The sequence below is a fragment of the Ovis aries genome, chromosome 20, assembly GCF_016772045.2.
Source record: "Ovis aries strain OAR_USU_Benz2616 breed Rambouillet chromosome 20, ARS-UI_Ramb_v3.0, whole genome shotgun sequence".
NCBI classification, from domain to species: domain Eukaryota; kingdom Metazoa; phylum Chordata; class Mammalia; order Artiodactyla; family Bovidae; genus Ovis; species Ovis aries.
Window position 1 is genome coordinate 26,954,742 of NC_056073.1, and position 26,971 is coordinate 26,981,712.

Sequence of the window (26,971 nt, forward strand, 5' to 3'; positions counted from 1 at the left end):
AAACATACTCGAAAGGTAAGTGTCATGTGGGTTACAGCAGGGCACAACCATACCTGACAGAGAATGGAAAGGCTAAATAAATACAGAAATGACGAGACACAGAAGGCTTGGGTAAGGTGAGACAGAGCTGAAAAGGTGATAAATAAAAGTTGAGTCTGTAAAGAAATGTTGATCCCATGATGAAACTAAGAAGAATCTGTTCCCATTAACTCATTAACAAGAATTATGTGGAATATAGTTGTGGTTGATGTGGGTTTTCAATACTGGTAGTTCTTGCCTGGAGAATCCCAGGGACAGGGGAGCCCGGTGGGCTGCCGTCTATGGGGTAGCACAGAGTAGGACACGACTGAAGTGACTTAGCAGCAGCAGCAGCATATATTAAGCAGGTCCCAATATTGATTATCCCAAATTCTCAGGGTCCTACATCAAGGCGTTCATCAACACGTTACCAATCACCAAATTCTATTCTGCCATTGGTCCTTAAACCTGCACAGTTTTAAAAATTATATATATATATATAAAAACCAGGAACCTTGTCTATTTGTCACCACTTGTATCTCTTGAATCTAGCTCAGTCCCAGTACATAGCAGGGGTTCAATAAATATGGGTTGACCATAGGCTGGCACAGTTCTTTCAAAAAGCAATTTGAAAACATGTAGGCTGCCAGTGTGCTCTATCGCTTCAGCTGTGTCTGACTCTTTTTGACCCTATTGACTGTTGCCTGCCAGGCTTCTCTGTCCGTGGGATTCTCCAGGCAAGAACACCGGAGTGGGTTGCCACGCCCTCCTCCAGGGGATCTTCCTGATCCAGGGATCAAACCTGCATCTCCTGTGTCTCCTGCAATGCAAGTAGATTCTTTACTCACTGAACCACCTGGGAAGCCCTGAAAACACGTATAACAAGCCTTAAGAATATTCATGCAGAACTTTCCTGGTGATCTAGTGGTTAAGATTCCACCTTGTAATCCAGGCAACCCCGGTTCAGTCCCCGGGCCAGGAAGTAGCACCCACATGCGGGCACAGTTAAGCCAGTGCACCGCAACTACTGAGCCCTGGAGCGCCGGGACCCCCCCACAACTAGAGGGTCAGGGTGCCACAGCAAAAGATCCTGCCACAACTGAGACCTCATGCAGCCCCACAAAAAAAATGTTCATGTTCTTTGACCCAGTAATTTTTATTCAAGAAATCCATCATTTTTAAAATAAAATACAGAATACTGTCTAGGTATGCAAATTTTATTTTTAAAAATGTTGGCCATGCCAGGTGGCTTAGCAGTATCTCAGTTCCCCAACCAGGCATTGAACCTGGGCCTCTGCAGTGAAAGCTCTGAATCCCAACTAGAGCACAGAGGAATATCCTCAGAGCAAGAATATTAATCAAGGAATTCCCTGGTTGTCCAGTGGTTAAGACTAGGACACTGCTGTGTCCTGATTTCAGTCCTTGGTTGGGGAACTGAGATCCTGCAAGCCATGAGGGAAACCACAAATAAAAAATAAATTAATCAAACTTTATTTGTAAAGGTACAAAAAAGATACAGAAGAGTGGGTATATTCTTTTTTTTTTTGGAAATAGTATACAGCTGGTAAAAGCAGTTTTTAAGGAGAGTTTATAATATATAAAGTTATTTATTGATTATAATGAAGTTTTCAAATTAAGACTCAAAATAATTCATAATGTATAACTACAGCTATGCAGTCCTGTATAGACACGCAAATACGTGGGAAGCAGTTTGTGCAACTGGGCGTAGCTAAGAAGTGACGACCTGCCAAAGAGCTTACTATGTCCCTCCCCGTGGAGACATTTGACGGTTTCGTACCTTTTTGCTTTTATATATTGTTATATATTGTTTGTGACTGCACAATGTCACAAACTTTTTATTTCTTTTATTTTTTTGTTTCTATTTTGACAAACTTTTTAAATATGATTAGTTAGTTGGCCAGTTATTTTTGTCTGTGTTGGGTCTTCATTGCTCAACGGGCTTTCTCCAGTTGCGGCGAGCTGGGGCTACTCTCTGCTTGTGGTGCACGGGCTTCTCGTTGTGGCGGCTTCTCTTCTTGCGGAGCATGGCCTCCAGGGTGAGCAGGCTCCGGTAGTTGTGGCACAGGTGCTCAGTAGTTTCGGCTCCCGGTCTCTAGAGCACAGGCTCAATAGTTGTGGGCATGGGCTTAGTTGCTCCAAGGCATGTGGGATCTTCCTGGATTAGAGACCAAACCCCTGTCTCCTGCATCAGCAGGCAGATTCTTCACCACTGAGCCACTAAGGAAGCCCCTGACTTTTCTAATGGGATAACTTACTTATTATGATGTATTAAAATGTGCAAAATGAAGTTTTAATAGAAAAATTAAACTCTCCTTTCCCAACTCACCTTGAAACATCTCTCCTCTGACATCATGGGGCAGAAATCCCTACTGATGGTCCTCCAGGGGAAAGAATTGAACTCTTCCTCCACAATCCGTGATCCATTCTTGGATTTGGAAGTCAGCTGAGCAACGAAGGCAACACTAAGAATGCCATCTATTATTGGGCTTCCCTGGTGGCTCAGATGGTAAAGAATCTGCCTGCAGTGCAGCAGACCTGGGTTCAAGCTCTGTGTCAGGACGATCCTCTGGAGAAGGAAATGGCACAAACCACTCCAGTATTTTTGCCTGAAGAATTCTACGGTCAGAGGAGCCTGGGGGGCTATAGTCCATGGGATCCCAAAGTGTTGGACATGACTGAGAGATTTTCACTCACCCATGAGATCTTACCATCAATTACTGATTGTTACATAATTTTAATCTCACCACATCTGAGAGAGTAGAATGGTTTCTTTCATTTTCACAGCTTGAGAATCTGAGTCCCTGAGATACTAAATGTGTGGCCTGGATTCCCAGAAAATGTTGATGACTTAGATGACTCTGGACTTCCTGGGAAGCCTGCCTAGGCACCACCTGGGTGACAGATGAGTGAGTCATTCAGCCATGGAGTGTGGGTCCTAGCGTTCTTGGAGGTGTCTCCAGTTTTTCACCTGAAGACTCCTACACATACTAAAACTATCTTTTCTCTCTCTTCTTTCCAATGCAAGCAGGCTTTTCTTTAAAAATGCAAAGATAACTTTCCTAATATTAAGGTCAACCTGAGTCCCCCTACCCCCGCTCCACCCCATGACTCATCCCATTGGTAATCTAAATTTCAGTGAAACTACCCTCAGGGTTGTAGTGAGCATGTGGATCCAGGACAGAAGTTATTTGGGGATTTGGACTTGGCTGATCGGGAAGGCAGTCCTGAAAGTTGATATTTTATTCTAGATGGACTTTGGGAAGGGATGGAAATGCCTGATGAGAGAAGACAGGTGAGAAGATTCCAGAAGCAAACCCCAGTGAGCTCTGGGTTCCAACAAAAGGACTTGGAAAATCTGCCAGCCATTCTTGGCTTATAGTTTCGAGTTTCAATTCCTTCTCAATTATAGACCATTCATTTGGCAAACATGTGCTAAATATCTACTGTGTGCTGGCCGCTGCCTTTAGCAGGAACTGGGGCTGATGGAACTGCACTCTCCTGGCGCTCAAGGTTGGCTCAGTCTTGCTCAGGCTAATATGGGTGAGGAAGTGTTAAGACAAATGGTAAATGCAACCTGCACAGGTGCCTTGGGGACATAAATGTAGACTGGCAGCTTTGAGCAAGGAGTTACAAAAACCTGATAAAAGAGACAGCATATGAGCTGCATTTGGAGTATAAGTGGGAACCCAATGGACACCCAGGACAAATGAACACGACTCGTAATCCAGGACATGCATTCCTTTGCCTAGGACAGGACAGGACTCAGACTAAGCTGACTGGGTAGCTTTGCCAGTTTCTTTCCTGGCAAGAAAGTATGCCTCCAACATCTGACTGCTCAGGAATCACACTTACTAAATATTGAGATGAAGAGTGGGCAGGGCGGGGCTTGATTTGAACAGGAAAATTCTGCTGGGGGGATTGTTAAAATGCAAAGCCCTGGGCCCCCAGCCCTGGAGTTCTCATCAGTAGGTCTGGGGTAGGTCCTGAAAACTGCATCCCAGGTGATGCCAGTGTAGCCTGTTTTGGGTCTGCACTTTGAGAACTATACTAGAACCACTTTCTTGCAGGAAGAGCAAGGGTTTATGACTCTAGGTTGGTTTCTAATATCAGAAGGAAGGTATGAGATATAGAATAAACCAGACCACACCTGATCCACCTTGGCGCCGCACGCTTACCCCAGTGACCCAGTGTTTGATTGCCTTGGGGTTACAGGAACTGCAAACAGCCAGGAAGGGACCAGATGCGGAGGTCAGAGAGGGTGCCCCGGAAGTACAGCTCGACACTCAGCACCTGGGGCTGCTGCAGCTCCACAGACAGGCTCCTGCACCCTCAGGTCCTCCCTCACCCCTCAGGACGCCGACTTCCAGGGCCTCCTCTTACTTTACCTCAAATGTTTGGGCCTCTGATGACAGAGGAGCTCTGATCACACTTTCTGATCCAGACAGGGTAACATAAGGTGACAGGCATGGACAAACTTACAGGTTAACAGAATGGGCTAATGATGAGGGCCCTGAAAGTGTTGGCAAATGGCTTCAGTCAGGTGTCCTAGGAGAAACACCAAAGAGTCACGTTGGTCTAGGAGTGTGACTCTCACTTCAGGTGTGAGTGGTCCTGGGTTCAAATCCTGATGGAGCCCACATCCTTTTGGGCTTCCCTGATGGCTTGGACAGTAAAGAATCTGCCTGCAATGTGGGAGAGCTAGGTTTGATTCCTGGGTTGGGAAGATCCCCTGAAGAAGGACATGGAAACCCATTCCAGTGTTCTTGCCTGGAGAATCCCCCATGAACAGAGGAGCCTGGCAGGCTACAGTCCACAGGTTGCAAAGAGTTGGACATGACTGAGCGACTAAGGACACAAGAGAAACAGCGAAGTGATTTATCTAATTTTTGAGACTTGGACATGGACGCTAGAGGGCGATCTGAGATTGCTGAAACTACAAGCATGGGTCCAACCACCAAAAGAATGCTTTGTAGGCTCTGCGAGCAATCTCAGTCATGTCCCACTCTTTATGACCCCAGGCTGCCAGGCTCCTCTGTCTGTGGGAACCCAGGCAAGAATACTGGATTGGGTTGTCATTTCCTCCCCCAGGGGATCTTCCTAACCCAGGGATTGAACCGGGGTCTCCTACATGGGCAGGAGGATTCTTTATCACTGAGCCACCTGGGAAACTCCTAGATTGGGCTTTTCTGCTTAAATCAAAAAATTGTCAAATACTATTAAAAAATAATAATTTTTTAAAGTGGGAATTGCCTGGCAGTCCAGTGGTTAAGGGGCTTCCCTGGTGGCTCAGATGGTAAATATTCTGCCTACAATGCAGGAGACTCACTTTTGATACTTGGGTCGGGTATGGCTACCCACTCCAATATTCTCACCTAGAGAGTTCTAGGGACAGAGGAGCCTGGCAGGCTGCAGTCCTTGGGGTCGCAAAGAGTCGGACTGTCACTTTCGCTTTCACCAGTGGTTAAGACTTGGCGCTTTCACTGCTGTGGGCTGGTTAGGGTCTCTGGTCTGGGAACTAAGATGCCACGAGTCACACAGCTAGGCCAAAAGAATAAAAATAAAATAGCCAATTTCCTTGAGCAAACAACTTTCACATGTTGATTAATCGTGCCCTTATTTTACCTTTTAATGAATGAAAGACAGATATGTAAAGAAAGAAAATACAACTAAAAGAAAAACAACATACTCAACTAAAATGGTGATAGTGATTTAAGGAATAATATACCTATTTTCATACCTTAATCTATTTTTCTTCCAGTTTTATTGAGATATAATTGGCATAGAGTAGTGCTGTACACATATAAGATGTAGAGCATACTGATTTGACTTACATACGTTATGAAATGATTATCAGAGAATGATATAATTTTGAGACATTAAAATACCTTTAATTCCCTTCAGTTCGGTCGTTCAGTCCTGTCTGACTCTTTGCGACCCCATGAATTGCAGCACACCAGGGCTCCCTGTCCATCACCAACTCCCGGAGTTCTCTCAAACTCACGTCCATCGAGTTGGTGATGCCATCCAACCATCTCATCGTCTGTTGTGCCCTTCTCCTCCTGCCCTCAATCCCTCCCAGCATCAGAGCCTTTTCCAATGAGTCAACTCTTTGCATGAGGTGGCCAAAGTATTGGAGTTTCAGCTTTAGCATCATTCCTTCCAAAGAACACCCAGGACTGATCTCCTTTAAGATGGACTGGTTGGATCTCCTTGCAGTCCAGGGGACTCTCAAGAGTCTTCTCCAGCACCACAGTTCAAAGGCATCAATTCTTTGGCACTCAGCTTTCCTCACAGTCCAACTCTCACATCCATACATGACCACAGGAAAACCATAGCCTTGACTAGACGGACCTTTGTTGGCAAAGTAATATCTTTGCTTTTCAATATGCTATCTAGGTTGGTCATAACTCTCCTTCCAAAGAGTAAGCTTCTTTTAATTTCATGGCTGCAGTCACCCTCTGCAGTGATTTTGGAGCCCCCAAAAATAAAGTCTGACACTGTTTCCACTATTTCCCCATCTATTTCCCATAAAAACCTTAATGAAGGTAAAAATTCTTCAAGTTATTTTTCAGTTTTTTCAGTTCCAATTTTCTTCTTTGGAATTATCTTTTACTTTATATTTTGATTTGGTTCAAAATTCAAATGCTTCAAAAAGGATAGGAGTCTCTTTCACTCTTGTCCCATCCCTAACAGGCAACCACTGATCGAATTCCTTGTTTATTCCTCCAAAGACATTTCATGCATATGCAAGCAAACAGAATTCTATACATATATATTCTTTTCCCCTTCAGATAAGATTTACTATATGCTTTCCTGCAACTTGCTGTTTTACGTTTAACAAGATACCATGAATATACATTTCAAGAGCTTCCTATGTCTTCCTTTTTCGTTTTTGTTCTTTTTTGTTTGTTTTGGGCTGCACCAGGAGGCATGTGGGATCTTAGTTGCCCCACTAAGGGTCCAACTAATAACCCCTGCAATGGAAGCAGTCTTAACTCCTAGATCTCCAAGGAAGTTCTTTTATTTTTTAAAAAATTTCTTATGGTACTTTATTTATAGATATGCAGTGTTTCTTAACCAGTTCCCTACCTGTAGGCATCTGGATTGTTTTCTTTTAAAGTGAATACAACAACATATAATTTTGAATACAGTCATTTTGCAGATATGCCAGTATGTTTTTGGATACACTCCTAGAAGTGGTACTGCTGGGTGTATGCGGTTTAAAAACTTAGACAGAGATTGTCATATGCACTTCGAGAAAACATTACGAGTTTACAATCCCATCTGTAATATATTTGAGTACCTGTTTTGGTATGGTTATTTTTTAAACTATGAGAATATATGTGTGTGTATGTGTGTGTGTGCTTAGTTGAGTCTAATTCTTTGTGACCCCTTGAACTGTAGCCGGCTGGGGTCCTCTGTCCATGGAATTTTCCAGGCAAGAATACTGGACTGGATTACCATTTCCTTCTCCAGGGATCTTCTGAACCCAGGGATTGAACACTGGTCTCTTGCATCTCCTGCACTGGCAGGCAGATTCTTTACCACTGAGCCACCTGGGAAACCATTGGAAATATGCAGGATACCTATTGGGAAGCCATCTGTATATAGATGATATTTAAAATCCTGGGGCTGGATAGAACTAGAGCAATTAGGAAGTTAGTAAGAACAGAATAAGAAGCCCAGGTAAAGCTTTTAAACATGCCAACATTTACAGCAAAAGGAGCCAGCAAAGGAGATTGAGAAGGAACAGCCAGTGTGCTAAGAAGAAAGCTAGAACAGTGTGTCATAGCTTTAAGGGTGCATGGGGTGGGGGTGGGAGCTGGATCATAAATATAAATTCATACAGTCACTCTGGAGAACCATTTGGCATCTCATGGTAAAGATGTGCAATAATTCCACTCCTACAGACATATTCTAGCGTGACGCATAGGGACCAAGGAGACAAAAGTTCACTGCAGGCAGCAGGTCTGCCATAAAAAGCAAAGGAAAAGTCAATGAAAAGTAAAAAGAGATAAATTGTAGCATATTCATACCATTCCCCAGGTGGCTCAGTGGTAAAGAATCTACCTTCCAATTCAGGAGACACAAGATACAAGAGTTCCATGCCTGGATTGGGAAGGTCCCCTGGAGGAGGAAACCGCAAGCTACTTCAGTATTTTTGCCTGGAGAATCTCATGGACAGAGGAGCCTGGCGGGCTACAGCCTATGGGGTCGAAAAGTCACGACTGAAGGACTGAGCATGCATTCATACCATGGCTATTATCCGTCAATGAAAACAAATGAACTATTCCCATAAGCATGGTTCATCTCATACACAATGGTAACTTAAAAAGTAGGCTACAGAACGATAGATTGACAAGAAACAATGTACAGAGTTTTTCTACACAGGGTCTGGGCTGCCACACGCAGGATCTTTTTAGTTGCAACAGGCAAACTCAGCTGGCAAGCATTGGGAGAGCAGAGTTTTAGTCACTGGACCACCAGGAAATTCCCCAGAGTCTTAAAACATGCCAAACAAAAAGGATAAATCCTTTTTACTAAAAGTCCTTAGTAAGATAAAAGCATCCATCAAATTCAAGACACATACACACACATCCCAGGCCATCCTGGCCAGGAAAATGTTAACTGAAACACGAATATCAAAACCACAAATGAAGACTGTCTGCATAAGTTTCTACTGTTTACTATGTATATCACATATGGCAAGCAATATTAAAATGTTACAAATTGACAAACCTGGTGACTCTATAAAACTTTCTTACAATTCTTTCTCTATTCTATTCTTCCAACTAGAATTACTTTGTAAAAAATTTGTGGAGTAAATCCAGAAGAACTGAACAAAATAAATAAAGGGAAGAGTTGCCAAATGTGGGGAAGGCTGATGAGAGGTAAAGAAAGATGAGGACACAGACATCTCCACTAGAATTAACAACACTCTGTTAGTGACCTTGACCAGAAGGACTTCCTTGAGGAATGTGAGCAGAAGCCAAAGGAAGTGACTGAAACCAAGAAAGAAGGATGAAGTAAGGACCACAGGCACAAACAAGCCTTGGGTGTCAAACTCTGGGGGTGGGTGGGGCAGGCAGGACTGGGAGGCAGGGTTGGATTCTGAGCATTCTTTGGATCCAGAGCCTAGAGAAAGGGAATTAACATTTATTTAGCTCTTTCCACAATCTTCAGAGAGATCTTCTGAAATAGGTTTTACAAACTGAAGAATGAATTCCTCCAATAGCCCTGGGTCCCTCAGAGAAATGAAGTACTTTGGCCTGGTTTCTGAATACAAAGACAATAATGGGAAGTTCCTGGGGGCTAGCTAGAAACTCATGCTCTGGGCCATTTTTCTCCATAATGTGTGAAAAATCAGTAGATTTTGCTTACCTGAAGCGCTAAAAAAAAACAGGGGGATCTTTGTTAGAATGTTTGCTATAAGAGTATCTGACAAAGGATTTGTATCCAGAGTATATAAACAACTTCTATGACTTGATAATAAAAAGACAAACAACACAAGTGAGTAAAACACTTAAATAGGGGCTTTACGAGTGTAAGTATAGTGAGCACTTTAGTGAGTCTACTGATGGTTTTTAACAAATATATGCGGCTGTGTCATCCGCAGCCCTTTTCACAGTATAGAATGTTCCTCCCCAGAAAAAAGAAAAGGAAAAAAAAAGACTGTTGCCTTCATCCTAGAACATTCCCTTTGCTCCCTTTCATTTTCACTGATCTGGTAACTATCACCATAGGAGTCGTTTTGCCTGTTTTAAAACTTCATACAAAGGCACTCAGAGTATGGCCTTCTCTGTGTCTGGCTTATAATAAAGATACATGAATTGAAATTCGTATGTGAAAAAGTTCTCAGAAAAAAAAAAAAAGTCAGGGGAAAATACAAAGTCAAAATTTAGAAATCACTGGTTTCCCTGTAGCTCAGTGAGTAAAGAATCTGCTTGTAATGTGGGTCGGGAAGATCCCCTGGAGAAGGAAATGGCAACCCATTCCAGTTATTCTTGCCTGGAGAATCCCATGGACAGAGGAGCCTGGCAGCCTACAGTCCACGGGGTCACAAGAGTCAGACACAACTCGGCGGCTAAACCACCACCACACACCCATCAGAAAAGCTAAAAGTAAAATGTTGGCAAAAATGTGAAATAACCTGAACTCTTATCCATTCCCTACAGGAATATAAAACAATCTCTTTGGAAATTAAGTTATGGATCTTCAAAGAAAATAAAACAACAAAGACTTTATGGCCAGTGTTTATAATACATTCCTTGGTATTTACTCAAGAAAAATGATGATATATGTCCCTGAGAACTATATAGAAGAATGTTCTTAGTTGCTTTATTTGTAGTATCCAAAACTGGGAATACCCCCAAATGTCTAAAAATCGTCGTCCAGTCTGCAAAGGAATGTGCTATGCTGTGCTCAGTCGCTTCAGCTGCGTCCATCTCTGAGGGACCCTATGGACTGTAGCGCACCAGGCTCCTCTGTGCATGGGATTCTCCAGACAAGAATACTGGAGTCGGTTGCCATGCCCTTCTCCAGGGGATCTTCCCAACCCAGGGATCAAACCCAGGTCTCTTAGGTCTCCTGCATTGGCAGGCAGGCTCTTCACCACTAGTGCCACCGGGGAAGCCCAGTAAGGGAATCCTACTCAGCAGTGAAAGCGAAGAACTGCTGATGCATATAACAACCTGGACCCAGTGTCTGTGGGTCACAGAGATGTTCTGCAGATGCAGAAAGCGAGACACAGAGAAGCACACTCTCTGAGTGCATGTGTGTGAAGTTTCAAAGCAGGCAAACGAGTCTACGGTGACAGTCACCAGATCAGTGAAAAGGAAAGGGAGCAAAGGGAATGTCCACCATTCTATACTTTGATAGGCTCTGGATGACACAGCTGCAGGTATTTGTTAGAAATTGTCAATAGATTCACTGAAGTGTTCTATTCATAAATACATAAATCCTACTTCAATTTACCTGTGTTTGTAATTTTTAAAAAAAATTGTTTCTGTTTTGTTTTGGTTGTGCAGTGAGGCATGCCTGCCATTTCCTAGCTTCCCATATCAAACCGAACCCTGGCAGTGAAACAAGGAGTCCCAACCACTGGCTCTCCAGGGAACTCCCTACCAGGAGTTTAAGATCACTGTCTCCTTTAATCTACACAGTGTTCCTGTAAAGAGCAACTTTCCATTTCAGAGATCTATACCTGAGATTCCAGGGTTTAAATAATCAGTCTACAACATTGCCCAGGAGCAAAGCTGGATGGATACCCAGGACTCCTCCCTCCAAGCCTGCCTTGTTTCCATGATCCCATCTCAGGACCCCAAAAAGGAGGAAGACTTTGAATGGGTGGTGAGACTGGGGATAATGAATCAGCTGCATATGCACAGAAAGAGAGGAGAAGCCTCCTCTCCCCTCCCCCATCCCCTCCAAGGAACTAAACTCATCCCCTCTGACTCACCGGGCACCCCTCTCTCTACAACGGCTGGAACTGGGAAGGAAGGAAGAAGAAATTGCTTTTGCGCTGTGGGCCCTTCTCCTCCTGGGGTCTCTGCCTTCCCACTCTTATGCCCCACACTGGTCCGTCCACCTCACAGCTGAGTGCCTACTGAGTGCCAGGAGCTGCGCTTGTCTCTGGGGGTGAGCAGAGGAGTAAGGCAGCTCCTGCTCTCAAAGAGTTTACTGCCTAGGGGGAATGAAGACACTAGAGAAGGTTGCAATAATCTTCTGTGTTCAAATTGGGTGCCATCCCCATCACTGGAGGGAGGGTGCTTAGTATCTTCAGTCGTGTCTGACTCTTTGCAACCCATGGATTGTAGCGTGCCAGGCTCCTCTGTCCATGGGATTCTCCAGGCAAGAATACTGGAGTGGGTTGCCATGCCCTCCTCCAGGGGATCTTACTGACCCAGGGACTGAACCGGAGACTGTTATTTCTCCTGCACTGGCAGGCAGGTTCTTTACCACTAGCGCCACCAGGGAGGACAGGGCCAATTCAGGGAAGGGCACCGGGATAGAGCTGACACAGAGGGTATGACAGGCGCCAGAACTCTACTGGAATTCAAGTCTGGACACAGGTAAATAATGTCTTTCTGACTGAATTCTTTTCAGGCTTCCTGAGAGATGAGCAAGCTCATTCCAGAACAAGGAAGACAGGTGGGGTGAAGAGACCATTCCCCAAGGACATAGGCCCAGGTCACTTCTACTAGTTACCACTGCCTGCCCACCCTTCACACTTCTAGGTCCAACTGGCTTCCAAACCCCTCAAAGCCCTTGACTACATTCTGTGGTGTTCAGCATGGGTGCCATGACCTTAGCCAGCTGCAGAACCAGACTGCTGAGGAACAAAGTAGCACTGATCCTGGCTGAATCACTAGGGGAGGTGAAGTCCCTTTGAGGCAGAGATAAACTTGGCAGTTCAGCCTCAATAAAAGCTTTAATTATAATTCCAAATAGTCTACAGACCCATGAAAGATCATTCAACTGATTAGCCATAACATCTACAGCTGATAAAGACACAGGGATAGGGGTGTTCTTTAAAATGGAAACTTTGGAGACTGGAGACAGTTTCCTTAATTGTAAACATAATCTAACAATGTAAACGAAAATATCTGCCACCCTCTGACCCAGCAATCTACAGCGGGGAATATCTCCTATAGAGATTTCATGTTGAGAACATCTAAGGATGTTTACTGTCGATTTATTTGTAGTGTTGCACTGGAAACAGATCAAGTGCTCATCAAGTGAAAGACTAGATAAACTGTGATTTACCCAGAGTATAGACTGACGTGCAGCTATTAAAGAGAGGAGTTTAATCTATACATACAGAGGGACATCTATGAATTACAGACTGTTATGAACAGTAGGTTCATTATATTAATGAACTCAGGTTCGATTTTTGGGTCTAAAAGATCCCCTGGAGAAGGAAATGGCAACCTGCTCTGGTCTTCTTGCCTGGAAAAGTCCATGGACAGAGAAACCTGGTGGGCTACAGGCCACAGAGTCAGAGGCAACTGAGCGACTGAACACGTGAACAGTATTAGCCTATTTGTGTAAGAAGAACAACAAAGAAACCTCAGATATGCGGACAGATGCTTGTATGTCATTAAAGAAACATTTGGAGGGGTACAGTGCAGACTTAATGCAGTTACCTCCTGGTGGTGCTAACAGAATATATTTGTTACCTTTGCTTTTCAACTTCTCCTGGCTTCCCCTTCCTCTCACTCTCACCTCTCTATCTCCCGGCAGACTACAAGCAGAGAGCTGACTCCTGGATTTGAGGTAACACTATCTGGATTTGGGAAAAGAAGATTTCAGTTTGCAGACCTCACAGGAGAGGTCATAGGGTCAGTTGTTCAGAAGAAAGGGGTTGGTTTACTGTGAGCAGTGGAAAATGATCAAGATACCAGACCCATCCAGGAGTTGGTGATGGACAGGGAAGCCTGGTGTGCTGCAATCCATGGGGTCACAAAGAGCCAGACACGACTGAGCAACTGAACTGAACGGAACCAGATCTATCATAATGCCCCAAATCTACCATTTTGGGGTAATCTTAACCATCTTATTTAGTCTCTGTTACCTCCTTAAGGGCCCCATCTTCAAATTCAGTCTCGTTGGTCTGAAGTATTCAGCATGAGAATTTGGTTGGGAGGGATGTAATTAAGTCCAGTAACAGAAGTGTTGATTTGATTTCCAGAGGCCCAGACTCATTAGGTGTGAAGATGTGGGTCACACTCCCAGGTAAGGGACAAGGGCTGGGGCTCCTGTGCTCTGAAATCCACGGCAGCATCTGTGCAGAGGCTCAGCTTCCCTGGTGGCTCAGATGGTAAAGACTCTGCCTGCCATGCAGGAGATGTGGGTTTGATCCCTGGGTTGGGAAGATCCCCTGGAGAAGGGAATGGCAACCCACTCCAGTGTTCTTGCCTGGAGAACTCCATGGACGGAGGAGCCTGGTGGGCTACAGTCCATGGGATCACAAAGAGTCAGACACGACTGAGCGATTAACACTTTCACTTCACTTTAATTCGCTTCATCTGCTCCCCATGGGTTGTTCTCAGACAGTAACTGGTCTCAGCAGGGACACCAGGGGAGGCTCCTTCCTGGGGGACATGGGGCTCCTCAGATGACCAGCTGTGACTTGAACACTCCCTCTGGCCTTGTTTAATGCTGGTTAGATTGTCTGATGGTCTTGGAGAGTCCGGTAACCCTCTCCTTCTGTCCGTCACTTGGGATCAGAGTTTGATCTTGGTCTGGGAGCTCTCATCTTTACTGATGCCCTCTCCGTATTCTCTGACAAGTGTCTAATAAAATCCTGCTGATCCTAATCCCATTTGGGCAGTTGTTTCTTCTCCTTTTTAAAAATATTTTCCTATCTGACTTCTTTGGGTCTTAGTTGCAGCGCTCAGGACCTCTAGCTGCGGCGTGCAGGCTCTCTAGCTGCGGCGTGCAGGCGTTCTAGCTGCGGTGTGCAGGCTTGGTTGCTCCACTGTGTGTGGGATCTTAGCTCCCTGACCAGGGATCCAACCTCGTCTCCATTGCAAGGTGGATTCTTAACCACTGGACCACCAGGGAAGTCCCAGCACTTGTTTCTTGGAGGACTGGGACTAACAAAATAATTTCCATCTGTACACCAATACCAATTTACTTATTCCGTTTTGTAAAATCCTTTTTTCCCCCCAACTTCTCCTACCAGCGTTTGCACCATTTTGCTTGTTTTGTATTATCTCTTTGAGGTAATAGATGATTTTTACAAAAAAATTGAAGTATAGTTAATTTACAATGTTGTGTTACTTTCAAGTGTACAACAAAGTGATTCAGTAAATACATGTAAATATATATATTGTTTTTCAGATTCTTTTCTATTATGGGTTATTACAAGATATTGAATATAGTTCCTTGTGCTATAAACTAGATCCTTGTTTTTTGCTTATCTTATATATAGCAGTTTTTAACCTGTTTTATATGTAGCAGTGTGTTTATGTTCATCCCAAACTCTTAATTTATATCTCCCCTCATCTTTCTCCTTTGGTAACCCAAAGCTTGTTTTCTATGTCTGTGAGTCTATTTCTGTTTTGCAAATAAACTCATTTGTCTCATTTTTTTTAAGATTCCACATATAAGTGATATTGTATGATATTTGTCTTTCTCTAACTATAGATATTTATTGTTTCAAGCTACTAAGTTTTAGAAGTAGTTTGATACACAGCAACAGATAACTAACAAAGCTCTCATAAATCTCTATTATTCTATAGGTATTGCCTAAATTTGTTTTATTTCCTTGCAACTTGAAAATGTTATTTATACGCATTTCCAATTTCTCTCTTCTTCTTCTTTCATTTTTTATTTTCTTTTGTCTTTTCTGCTTCTTCCCTTCCTTTCTTCCTTCCCTCCTCTCCTCCCTCCTTTATTCTTATTTTTGGATATTTCAAACATATAAAAAAAAAACTACGTAGCTATACTAAAAGGAAGCACTATTTGTATATACTAAAAATATAATGCCAAGCTATATGGACTAAAAGCAAAATAAAAGAAGTAACTAGTTGTCTGGAAAGAAAATGCCTGGTTGATTGTGTAAACAAGGAAGTGGCTAACACTTCCTTCCTTCCCTTAAGCTGAGTTTGTTTCATTTTTAGAACAAACACCTCAGCCGCATGAACACTTACACATTTCTGATAAAAGCTTAAGTTGGTACTAGCATTTTGTTGTTGTTGTTTCATTTTGTTTAACTGTGATATAGTTGATTTATAATGATGTGTTCGGTAGCAGCACTTTAGAAATCAAAATAGCGCTATTTAGTATGGTTAAAGTATATATACGATCTACTCTAGTATTTGACTTTAAAAATCCTGAAAAAAAATTAATTTTAATTTTGGTTTTAGCACATACAGGAAAGCTTTGATGTCCCTGCCTTCCAAAGATGAAGCTTAATTTTTTTTCTTCTGAATGTGGGCTACACTTAATGGCTCCCTTCTACCTGAGAGAGTAAGGCTGATGTAATGGTGTGTGACTTTGAGTCTAGGACATAACAGTCACTTCAGCTCCCATCTTTGTTGCTCTCTCTCACTCAGATCACTTGTTCTGGGGAAAGCCCACTGGTATGTTATAAGCATGCTGGTGGGGCTAGTGGTACAGAATCTGCCTGCCAATGCAGGAGATGCAAGAGACACGAGTTCGATCCCTGGGTCAGAAAGATCCTCTGGAGTAGGAAATGGCAACCCACTCCAGTATCCTTGCCTAGAAAATTCCATGGGCAGAGGAGGGTGGCAGGCTACAGTCTATGTAGCCATGGGGCCACAAAGAGTTGGACCCGACTGAGTGACTAAGCACAGACACAAGGAACATGTTATAAGCAGCCCTATGGAAAGGTCCATGTGGCTAGAAACTGAGGCCCTGTTCCAACAGCCAGCAGCCCAGCCAAGCCATCAGATGAAGCAGCCCTGGCTGACTGTTCCCTTTCGAGAGACCCAGGACCAGGGACCTTCTGGAAGATGATACATGTTTGTTGTTTTGAGCAGCTGATTTTTTTAATAATTTATTATGCAGCAATAAGCAACTGATACAGTGTCTCAGGAGGAAAACAAATTATTGTATTTTAATTTCTATTTGCTGTAAATTTCTCTAAATGCCTACTCAGGTCCAAGATGTATTGCAAGAGCGTTGGATGGGAACTCGCAGACTTGGATTTTGCTTGAACTATGTTAACTGGCCTAGTTATTCAACCGCCACAGTTCTCTGCTTGTTTCCTGTAAATGGAGGGTTAGATTATGACCCTGCAGGTCTCTTCTGTACCAGCTGTCTCAGATTCTTAGCGCACGTTCCTGAGCAGCGTCACAAGGCACAGCATTCATGTAAGAGGACACCCCGCTCAGCACACTCACCCTTCAGGTGCTGAGATGCAAACAGCTCAACACCAACAAGCACCAAATTCGTGCTGAGAAAATTCCTGAATGGATTTCAGAATTAAATACAAGTAATTCTGGGGTTGCTTTCCTGGTGACTCAGCAGTAAATAATCTGCCTACAAAGGCAGGAGACACAGGTTTGGACTCTGGGTCGGGAAGATCCCCTGGAGATGGGAATGGCAATCCTCTCCTCTCTCCCCGCTTGTTTCCCTCTAGCCACCAGAGCAGACAAGGCTTGAGCATCAATATGTGCCAGACACTGTTCCGAGCACCGCACATGTCAACTCCGCCAACCCTCACCACATCCCTAAAATGTCACACATTATATGAAGTCCCAACCATGTCTCCTCAGGCTCCTCTGGCTGAGACAGTCCCTCTCACTTCTCTTGGGTTTGATGACCGTGATCCTTCTGAGAACTCCTCAGGGAGACTGTAGAATCTCTCTCTCTTTGAGTCGGGTTTTTGGGAAGAAGACCACAGAGGTGAGTGACGTTCTCCACGCAGCAAGGGTGTATACTTGTCCACTCAAATATCACTAATCAGTACACCTCATCTCCTGGCTAAGGTACAATTCCCAGGTTTCTCTTTGTGAACTTTTTATTTGTACTTCCCCACTCTCCATACTGTAACCTTTAGAAGGAAGTCACCATGTGCGGCCCACACTGAAGGGGGGATCTGCTGTGAACACTGGTGTGCAGGGGTTTGTCTAGATATAAGTTTTCAAGTGAGTTGGGGAAACACCAGATGAACTAGCAGACAGGATGGAGAGCCACTGTGTACCGCCATTACTCTCTTGCGGGCAGGGAAATGATACTTTTGAAAAACGACCTGAAAACTCCTTGTGCTTGTAAAACCCTTGACTGATCATCTTCAGATTGCATGTTAGGACACGCATTCTCTGCTCCAGGACCCATCATATTTTGATTGAGTTGTTCTGCCATAGAAATTCCATCACTGGAAAAACGGGCTAGATTCTGCCCACTGCAAATAGCTGAAAATGCCATGTAATATACAAAGACCATATTGATAGCATCAAAGAAGTGATGACGTCTAATAAATGACGACACCCTAAAAAGAAGGGAAAGAACCTTCTTGGCCTCCACAGAGAACTGAGTCCTGAGAAGAGAAGAAAAGGCTGTGTGAGTTTACTCCCCAGAGCCCAGGAATGGAGCCCAGCAGGTCCAGCTCTGTGTCCCCAGCTCTTCACTTTTCTGCCTATCTGTCTTCCTTCTTTTAAAAATTTAGACAAACCTTTATAATTCTGATTATGATGTATATGTGTAATGTATGATATATGATTTAATGCATATTCACAGTAAAACAAGCAATAAAGTGTTGAAAATGATAGATGACAAAGTAAAAAAAAAACTGTAATCCTCATGTTGGAAATATTTTGTTCCATTGTGCTTGTTTTTTTTGTTTCTTATGAATCCTCCTGCTGTTGGAAATACCCGAAGTTTCTCTCTCTAAGTTGATGAGCACAGACCTCAGTGGCCCCCACCCTGCACTCTCCAGATGCCATTTCCCAAGTCAGCTCACTCTCGTGAGTAAGAAGGTATTTTCAGTTCCACCTCCCTCTTCAGTCCCCTCCACTCCTTTTTCATTTTTTCTAAAAAACTATTAATTTTTTTCTAAAAAACTATTAATTTTTTCCAAAAAACTAATAATTTTTTCTATTTTTTTCTAAAATAAAATTGATTTATTTGGCTGTGTTGGTTCTTAGTTGCAGCATGGGCAACCTTCCTTGCATCATGTAGGATCTCCCTCACAGCACACAGACTGTGGCGCACGGGCTGCAGGGACACGGGTTTCACTAGTGGTGGCACATGGGCTTCACTGCTCCATGGCAGGTGGGATCTAAGTTCCATGACTAACGATCAAACCAGCACATCTTGCATTAGCAGGCAGATTCTTAACCACTGGACCACCGAGGAAGTCCTGTCAAGCTTGAAGTCCTGTCTTTGAGTTTGAATAGGAGCATGTGCTCATATTAGCATCTTTGTCAGTGTCTGGTTGACACAGAGACGATTTATGGTTTTCTATGATTTTTCATCTTTGGGTCATACAACTCTGTATTCCCCAAGTGTAAAAAATTCATGTATATTTTTTTCTACAAGAGAGGAGTCCAAGGGTGAAGGGAAAAAGAATTGATTGAATTTGAAGGGAAAGTATAGAAGAAGTTAAGAATTTTAAGGTGGAGCTTTCAGTGGTAAATATTCCACCTGCCAATGCAGGAGACAGGTTCGATCCCTGGCCGGGGAAGATTCCACATGCTGTGGAGAAACTAAGCCTGGATGCCACAGCTGCTGAGTCTGTGCTCTAAAGCCCGCATGCTGCAATTTCTGAGCCCACAAGCCGCAACCATTGAAGCTCGCATGTCCTTGGCCCTGTGCTTTTTAACAAGAGAAGCCACCACAATGAGAAAACTATACACTGCAACTAGAGTGTAGCCCCCATTGCCAGCAACTAGAGGAAAGCCTGTGCAGCATGAAGACACAGCGCAGCCAAAAATAAACACAGAAATAAAATTATTTTAAAAAATAATTTTAAGGTGGTGGATTCTAAGGTTACCACTTCTGCTTTAATTTTACAGTATGTACAGGGTCTACAAGATATTCGATATCTGTTGTGTTCAATAAATACTTCCTCTTGGGCTAAGTGAAGACTTCTGTGTCTACTTATGTTTAAGTAGGTTAAGGAAAGCAACAAGTGCTCAGTGTAATAAGGACAAGGATTATCTCCAGTGATGGGCAGTTTGGAACTCTTATGACCTTAAGGTGATAAACCAGGGTTTGCTTAATGTCTGAACATTCTTGTTGTTAAAATACACAAGACCTGCATAGACAAATCCATGATTTCCATGTGAAGATTGTATTTTAATATACATCAACCTGTGAGTCACCCAGTATCTTTTGGGAGGAAGAGACTGAAAATTAAGAATACTCTAGATATGCACTATGGCAGAAAGTGAAGAGGAACTAAAAAGCCTCTTGATGAAAGTGAAAGAGGAGAGTGAAAAAGTTGGCTTAAAGCTCAACATTCAGAAAACGAAGATCATGGCATCTGGTCCCATTGCTTCATGGGAAATAGATGGGGAAACAGTGGAAACAGTGTCAGACTTCATTTTGGGGGCTCCAAAATCACAGCAGATGGTGATTGCAGCCATGAAATTAAAAGACACTTAGTCCTTGGAAGGAAAGTTATGACCAACCTAGATAGCACATTCAAAAGCAGAGACATTCCTTTGCCAACAAAGGTCCATCTAGTCAAGGCTATGGTTTTCCAGTAGTCATGTATGGATGTGAGAGTTGGACTGTGAAGAAATCTGAGCACTGAAGAATTGATGCTTTTGAACTGCGGTGTTGGAGAAGACTCTTGAGAGTCCCTTGGACTGCAAGGAGATCCAACCAGTCCATTCTAAAGGAGATCAGTCCTGGGTGTTCTTTGGAAGGAATGATGCTAAAGCTGAAACTCCAGTACTTTGGCCACCTCATGAGAAGAGCTGACTCATTGGAAAAGACTCTGATGCTGGGAGGGACTGGGGGCAGGAGGGAAAGGGGATGACAGAGGATGAGATGGCTGGATGGCATCACCGACTCGATGGATGTGGGTTTGGGTGAACTCTGGGAGTTGGTGATGGACAGGGAGGCCTGGTGTGCTGCGGTTCATAGGGTTGCAAACAGTCAGACACGCCTGAGTGACTGAGCTGACTGAGCTGAACTGAGATATGCACTGGCCAATATGGAGAAGGAAACGGCAGCCCACTCCAGTGCTCTTGCCTGGAGAATCCCAGGGACGGGGGAGCCTGGTGGGCTGCCGTCTATGGGGTCCCATAGAGTCGGACACGACCGAAGCGACTTAGCAGCAATATGCTAGCTACAAGTTATACATGGCTATTTAAATTAAATAAAACAGAAACAGACTCACAGATATAGAGAACAGACTTGTAGTTGCCAAGGGGGAGGGGAGTTGGGGAAAGAATGACCTGGGGGGTTGGAGTTACTAGATACAAGCTATTATGTATAGAATGGATAAACAGGGGACTTTTGCGTTGATCCAGAGGTTAAGAATCCACTTTGCAATGCAGAGGATGAGAGTTCCATCCCTGGTCAGGGAACTGAGATCCCATATGCTGTGGAGCAACTGAGCACATGCCCCACAATGAAAAAATCCCACATGACACACAAAGATCATTCACGCTGCAACTAAGACCAGACAGAGCCAAGTAAATAAAAAACAAATATTAAAAAATATAGAATGGATAATAACAAGATCCTACTGTGTAGCGCAGGGAACTGTATTCAATATCCTTGGATAAACTATAGTGGAAAAGAAAATAAAAAGAAAATATATATGTGTATAACTGAGTCCCTTTACTGTACAGCAGAAATTAACACAACACTGTCAATCAATTATACCTCGATAAAATAAATAAAAATATTTTAAAAGTTCACTCAGGTGCTCGCTTCGGCAGCACATATACTAAAATTGGAACGATACAGAGAAGATTAGCATGGCCCCTGCGCAAGGATGACACGCAAATTCGTGAAGCGTTCCATATTTTTTTCATGTTTGGGAATGCATGTAAGAATTAAAGATTTTAAAATTTAAAAAATAAAAAACTAAAAAAAAAAAAAAAAGTTCACTCAGTAAATAAAATTAAAGTGCTCAGCACAATAGCCACTTCTGAGGTGCTAAGGAGCCACATGCAGCTAGTGGCTCCCTGACTGGATAGCACAGATGTAGAACGATTCTTTCATTACAGAATGTTCTGTTGGACGGGACTGCCCTTCATGCTTTGTGGGCCTCAAGTCAGGTGCATTAGCCATGTGAGGTGAAACAGTCAATATTATTTCTCTTAGACACTATGTCATATTTCTGTCTGGGATATGAAGACATAGTCAGTTGTGAGGTTGCTCAGTCGTGTCCGACTCTTTGGAAACCCATGGACTGTAGCCTACCAGGCTCCTCCGTCCATGGATTTTCCAGGCAAGAATACTGGAGTGGGTTGCCATTTCCTTCTCCAGGAGATCTTCCCAACCCAGGGGGAACCCGGGTCTCCCGCATTTGTAGGCAGACGTTTTACCGAATCTGAGCCACCAGGGAAGTTCATAGTAAGTTGGTGTGAAACTAAACCAAAATTAGTTATAGGAGCACGTGGTGCCTTCAGACACAAACTGTCCCAATCCCAAAGGGGAAACACCTGTCTCCCCACCTCCCTTCCAGACTGAGGACACTCTCCAGCATCACTTTCTAGGGGGTGAGTGTTCTTCCAGAGCAGCCAAGGGGCAGGACCCCCAGCTGAGTTTGGGAAGGCAGGAAGTCCAGTTCAGGGAGAAGGATTTTCCAAAATGAAGAGGAGGCAAAGGCAGGGATCAGTTGGGAGACTCACTGGTTTATTTGAAACAGCAGTTCTCAGAGTGTGGTCTTTGGAATCCTTGACGTCACTTAGACCCTTTTATGAGATCCATGGGGTGCAACCTACTTTCACAGTATTATTAAGATATGATGTGACTTTTCACTATGTTGACGTTTGCTTTGAGGTAAAACTTCACAATAATGAAGACTATGGCAGCAAACTGCAATAGTAATTATTTTCACTACAACTTACTTGCAGGGAAAAAAAAGTAAATTTGCTTCAAAATGTCCTGATTGACACATTACAAATTCTTATTTTTTGTTCATAAATAATAATGGAAAGAATATGAAAAAGAATCTGCATATATATACAAAATTGAATCACTATGCTGTACAGTATGAATTAACGCAATATTGTAAATCAACTATAATTCAGTAAAATAAATTTTATAAATATTAATAAATGAAAATTCTTATCTTTAAATCCACATTTTTACAAAAAGTAATTTCTCTTTTTTCTAAATGTACTTGACTTCATTGATGTTTCTCTTATTTCCCAATGCGTCAGTTTGAAAAAGCAGTTATTTCTTTATTTAGGCTGGGCCAGGTCTTAGTTGCAACTCGTGGGTTCTTTACCTGCCGCATATGGGGTCTTCAGTTGGCATATGGGACCTTTAGTTGCAACATGTGAGATTTAGTTCCCCAACCAAGGATTGAAATCTGGCCTGCTGCCTTGGGAGTACACAGTCTTAGCTGCTGGACCACCTGGAAAGTTCTTTATATCCACATTGTAAAAGTATCTCCTATAGCCACTGAGGTGCTGGAGCTCCTAGAAGTCCCTCATCCTGAGGAAAGGGAAGTTGGAGACTGAGATGGTCCCCATAATGTGACACTCACGGTGCAGGAGCGGGGCAAAGTTGAAAGCATCACTCTTGAAGTAGTCTAGAGACACCCCCAAGAGCACTCATGGAGTCTACCCCCAAACTGGTGCCTGGTACCAGCATGAGCCCTCTGAACCCCTCCTGCTTCTCAGGATCCCCAGGGACTTAGACCTCAGCCCCACCAGCATCCTTCAGCAGAAGGAGTGAGAATGTGGAGAAATGCACTTGAGATGTCTCGATGGGCCAGATCTGAAAGGACACACATCAGGTCCTCTCCTGCTCCACTGACAGCAACATGATCCCGTGGCAACAAAGGAGGCTGGGAAGTCTTCCCCACGTGTCCCCAAGAGGACAGAACAATGAAAGTTGTCAGCAACAGTGAGTGTTCATTTCAATTTATTTAGCTTTCAACTGTTTAGTGACTGTTTACCACACACCAAGCTCTGTGCAAAGAACGGCCTAAGAACGGATTGAGCAGCATCTTGTCGGAGAGAAGCTCTGAATCCACAGAAGGAGAGAAGATATGGTGGGAGAAGCCCACCATCCCAGGAGAAAAGGAAAAGAGAACGTCTTCTGGACGTTCATAGAGTGATTCTAGATTGCAAGCTGCCTGCAGATGACAGGATTCGGACTCTGCTTTCAGAGAAGAACAGGACACTGGTCGGAGAAGCTGGGACAGGAGCTTGGAAGCAGGGCCTGTAAGTACAGGGTGTCATAAGAAATAGTACAGTATTGAATTCATCATATTTGTACTCTCTAATGTTATGAATGGTCGGAACAATTACTCATATTAAATGAAACAGAGTCGAGTAAGATAAGGCAATCCAATTTTTTAGAAAGCTATATCAATCCAGATGAAATAGATATGCTGAGTGATAGTTTTCTATTTTCTAAAGTATTTTCTTGTTAATATAAACAGAAATGTGCCATAAACTGCTTTGCTTGGATAGACTAACTTCTGCCCAGCAGACCACAGAGCTGGGATGTAGATAAGTGAACTCAGCCCCTTTCCACCCTCTCTCTGCAGTTCCCCTGAGGCAGAGAACTCCTCTCTAGTCTCCCCTGTGGAACCAGCGCTTGATTCAGGGGCTCAATCAGCACTCCCCAAAACACTGCACGTGGTAAGTGGCCTCTCGTGTCCTGGTCAAGACAGTAACTTCCTCTAGAAGGCACCTCCAAAACACTGAAACTTACAGAATTTAGTTTGCTCTAACAGCAGGACCGTGATGGTGGCAAGGTGGAAAATGGGCTTCTTTTGCTGATTTGTCAAGGAGCCCTGGGGCACTCTACCATTCCTCACATTGCCCCTAGAGGGCAGTGTATTGCTGCTTATGACAAACACACTGCCCCATTCTCTAGCTGTCCTCTCCAAATTAGCCTTAATGGCACCCCACTCTGGTACTCTTGCCTAGAAAACCCCATGGATGGAGGAGCCTGGTAGGCTGCAGTCCATGTGGTCACTAAGAGTGGGACACGACTGAGCGAATTCCCTTTCACTTTCATGCATTGGAGAAGGAAATGGCAACCCACTCCAGTGTTCTTGCCTGGAGAATCCCAGGGACGGGGGAGCTTGGTGGGAGGCCGTCTATGGGGTCACGCAGAGTTGGACACGACTGAAGCGACTTAGCAGTAGCAGTAGCAGTAGCAGTAGCAAGAGTTTTATAAACGTAGAGGATTTCTTTAGGGTACATTGATTTGCTTTTCTTCTTTAATCTCTCTTAGAAGTTATTGAAAGTCCACTACAGGTAACAAATACAAGGTGTGCCCCTGACATAAGCTGTCTCTGTGACACACAGACATGTAAAATTATGGGTCCAGTCCCTCATCGTGTCACCTCTGTCCTGTCTCTCTAGCCATCTATAAACAGCTATTTGTGTAAAACAGCTTTTGACAGTCTATGTAATATACTAGAGATGTTTTTCAATCATGTTGCCCCTGCTTTGTGATATGAATCTTTGGCTACCAAATGGTCTGCTCAGAAGACAATGGGAATGTCCCTGACACCCTAGGAGACCACGTGAAGGTGGGCAGTAGATCAAAGTGGAGTCAGGCAAAGGGGGAGATCTGCTGAGCAGAGCCAAGGTCCATACCGTCTCCTGTCCCCAGAGCACAAAGTCTGCCTTCCTGGGGGAACTTTGCTAAAATCCTGTATATTCTAAGAAACATCAGGGTGAGAATAATGAGCAATGATTGTAATAATTGTGAGAGAGAGATGAGGTGATGATTTCAGTTACCTGGTTTGTTCTCTGCCAGCAACAGCATACACTGTATTCCATTATAACCAGTGCTCAGCCACGTGAGGGCATTGATTCTGAGTGTATGACAGGCCCCCACACCAGCACTGGGCAAAGTAGACATGCCAATAAGGCTGAATGAACACATTTAGGATCAGGACCTGACAGATTTGAGAATGTATTTGAAATCAGGACTCTCCTGGAGCTGTCCTGACAGGAGGACATCATAAATCAGCTGCCACCTCACCTGCCAGGGCCAGGACACTGGAGCGCTTTCCATAGCACCGCTCAGTCAGGTCCCGCCTGGTTCCAGGTATTCCCCGATCAAATCTCTCCATCTGCTCTAACTTCTCATGCTCACTTTGGCCTCCTTGATTGTCCTACTGTTTGTTCTCCACTCTAGGGATAGGGAGACACCTCTAATTCCCTTGGGGAACTAATACATGCCAGATCCTATGGAGCTAAAGCTTAAATATGGGTGTGAATTGACTGCCAATAATTACATGGACGAGTAAAGTTCTGCATGACTCTATCTTGATGATGATGCTTTTCTTGAATGATGAATGATAAACCTGATGCATAAAATAGGTATGTGCTTCCTTTGAAGTGAGCATGCTTGGTGAATGTCACACTTTCTGTGATGATGCTCTAAAAGACCTGATACATTGCAAGAGAACAGAAGTAAAGCATGTCATGTTATAATGCGACATAGAATGCTATGATAATTCTAAAATCGGCTATTATTCACTTGTGCTAGAGTAATTTTTAAAAAGTGTGAATAGTGATCTGTCAAACTTCTCATGCTTAGATAAAATTCAGAAGATGGTGTTCTAATCTTAACATGCATCTTGCACAAATATTTTTATGTTGCATTTCTTATTGCAAAAACGAGCTGTTTCCTTAAGGAAAATCAACTTTATGGTCACATCTCAAAATGCTAATATAGTTTTTTTTTTTTTCTCAAAAAACCAAAGTATCTTCTATGATGACATGGGAAGTATACATTAAGAGCTTCTGCTACATTCCAAAGTCCTGTGACTCAAGGAAAATAATCTGTATGAGCTGAACTACCCTCTCTTGTGCGGAATACAGTCTTCACTTGAAAGAGTGAATGACACCGGAAGATTTATGTAACTTAAGGAAAAAATGTATTACTTACAAAAAATCTTATATTAGTATAAGAGGTTCAATATGGAAAAAAGCCTTAGGGATTTTGATGTAACAAAGCAGTAAATAGTCAGTGATAGAATTTCAGGTCCACTTTGAAAATAACCTTTAAGAACCTACCAGTTCTGTAGTTTTAGATTTGTATCAAAGATGAACTTAATTACATAATTACATGAAAAGGTTATTAAAAAGACTACTCCTACCTATGTGTGGTGGTGGTGGTGTAGTCGCTAGGTCATGTCCCACTCTTGTGACCCCATGGACTGTAACCTGCTAGGCTTCTCTGACCATGGGATTCTCCAGGCAAGAATCCTGGAGTGCATTGCCATTTCTTTCTCCAACATATATGTGGGCCTTTTTATTTTCATAGATTTCAATCAAAATAACAGATTCAATGT

General features: G+C 43.3%; 1 protein-coding gene and 1 non-coding gene across 2 annotated transcripts in view; one reads left to right on the forward strand and one right to left on the reverse strand.

Annotated features, from left to right (window-relative positions):
- Positions 1–26,971, reverse strand: part of LOC101105860 (MHC class I polypeptide-related sequence B) — a 94,155-nt gene that overhangs the window by 17,062 nt on the left and 50,122 nt on the right. The window lies entirely within an intron of this gene.
- On the forward strand, positions 21,392–21,498 carry LOC114109774 (U6 spliceosomal RNA). The gene has a single exon (XR_003586349.1). It is a non-coding gene; the product is annotated as a U6 spliceosomal RNA (small nuclear RNA).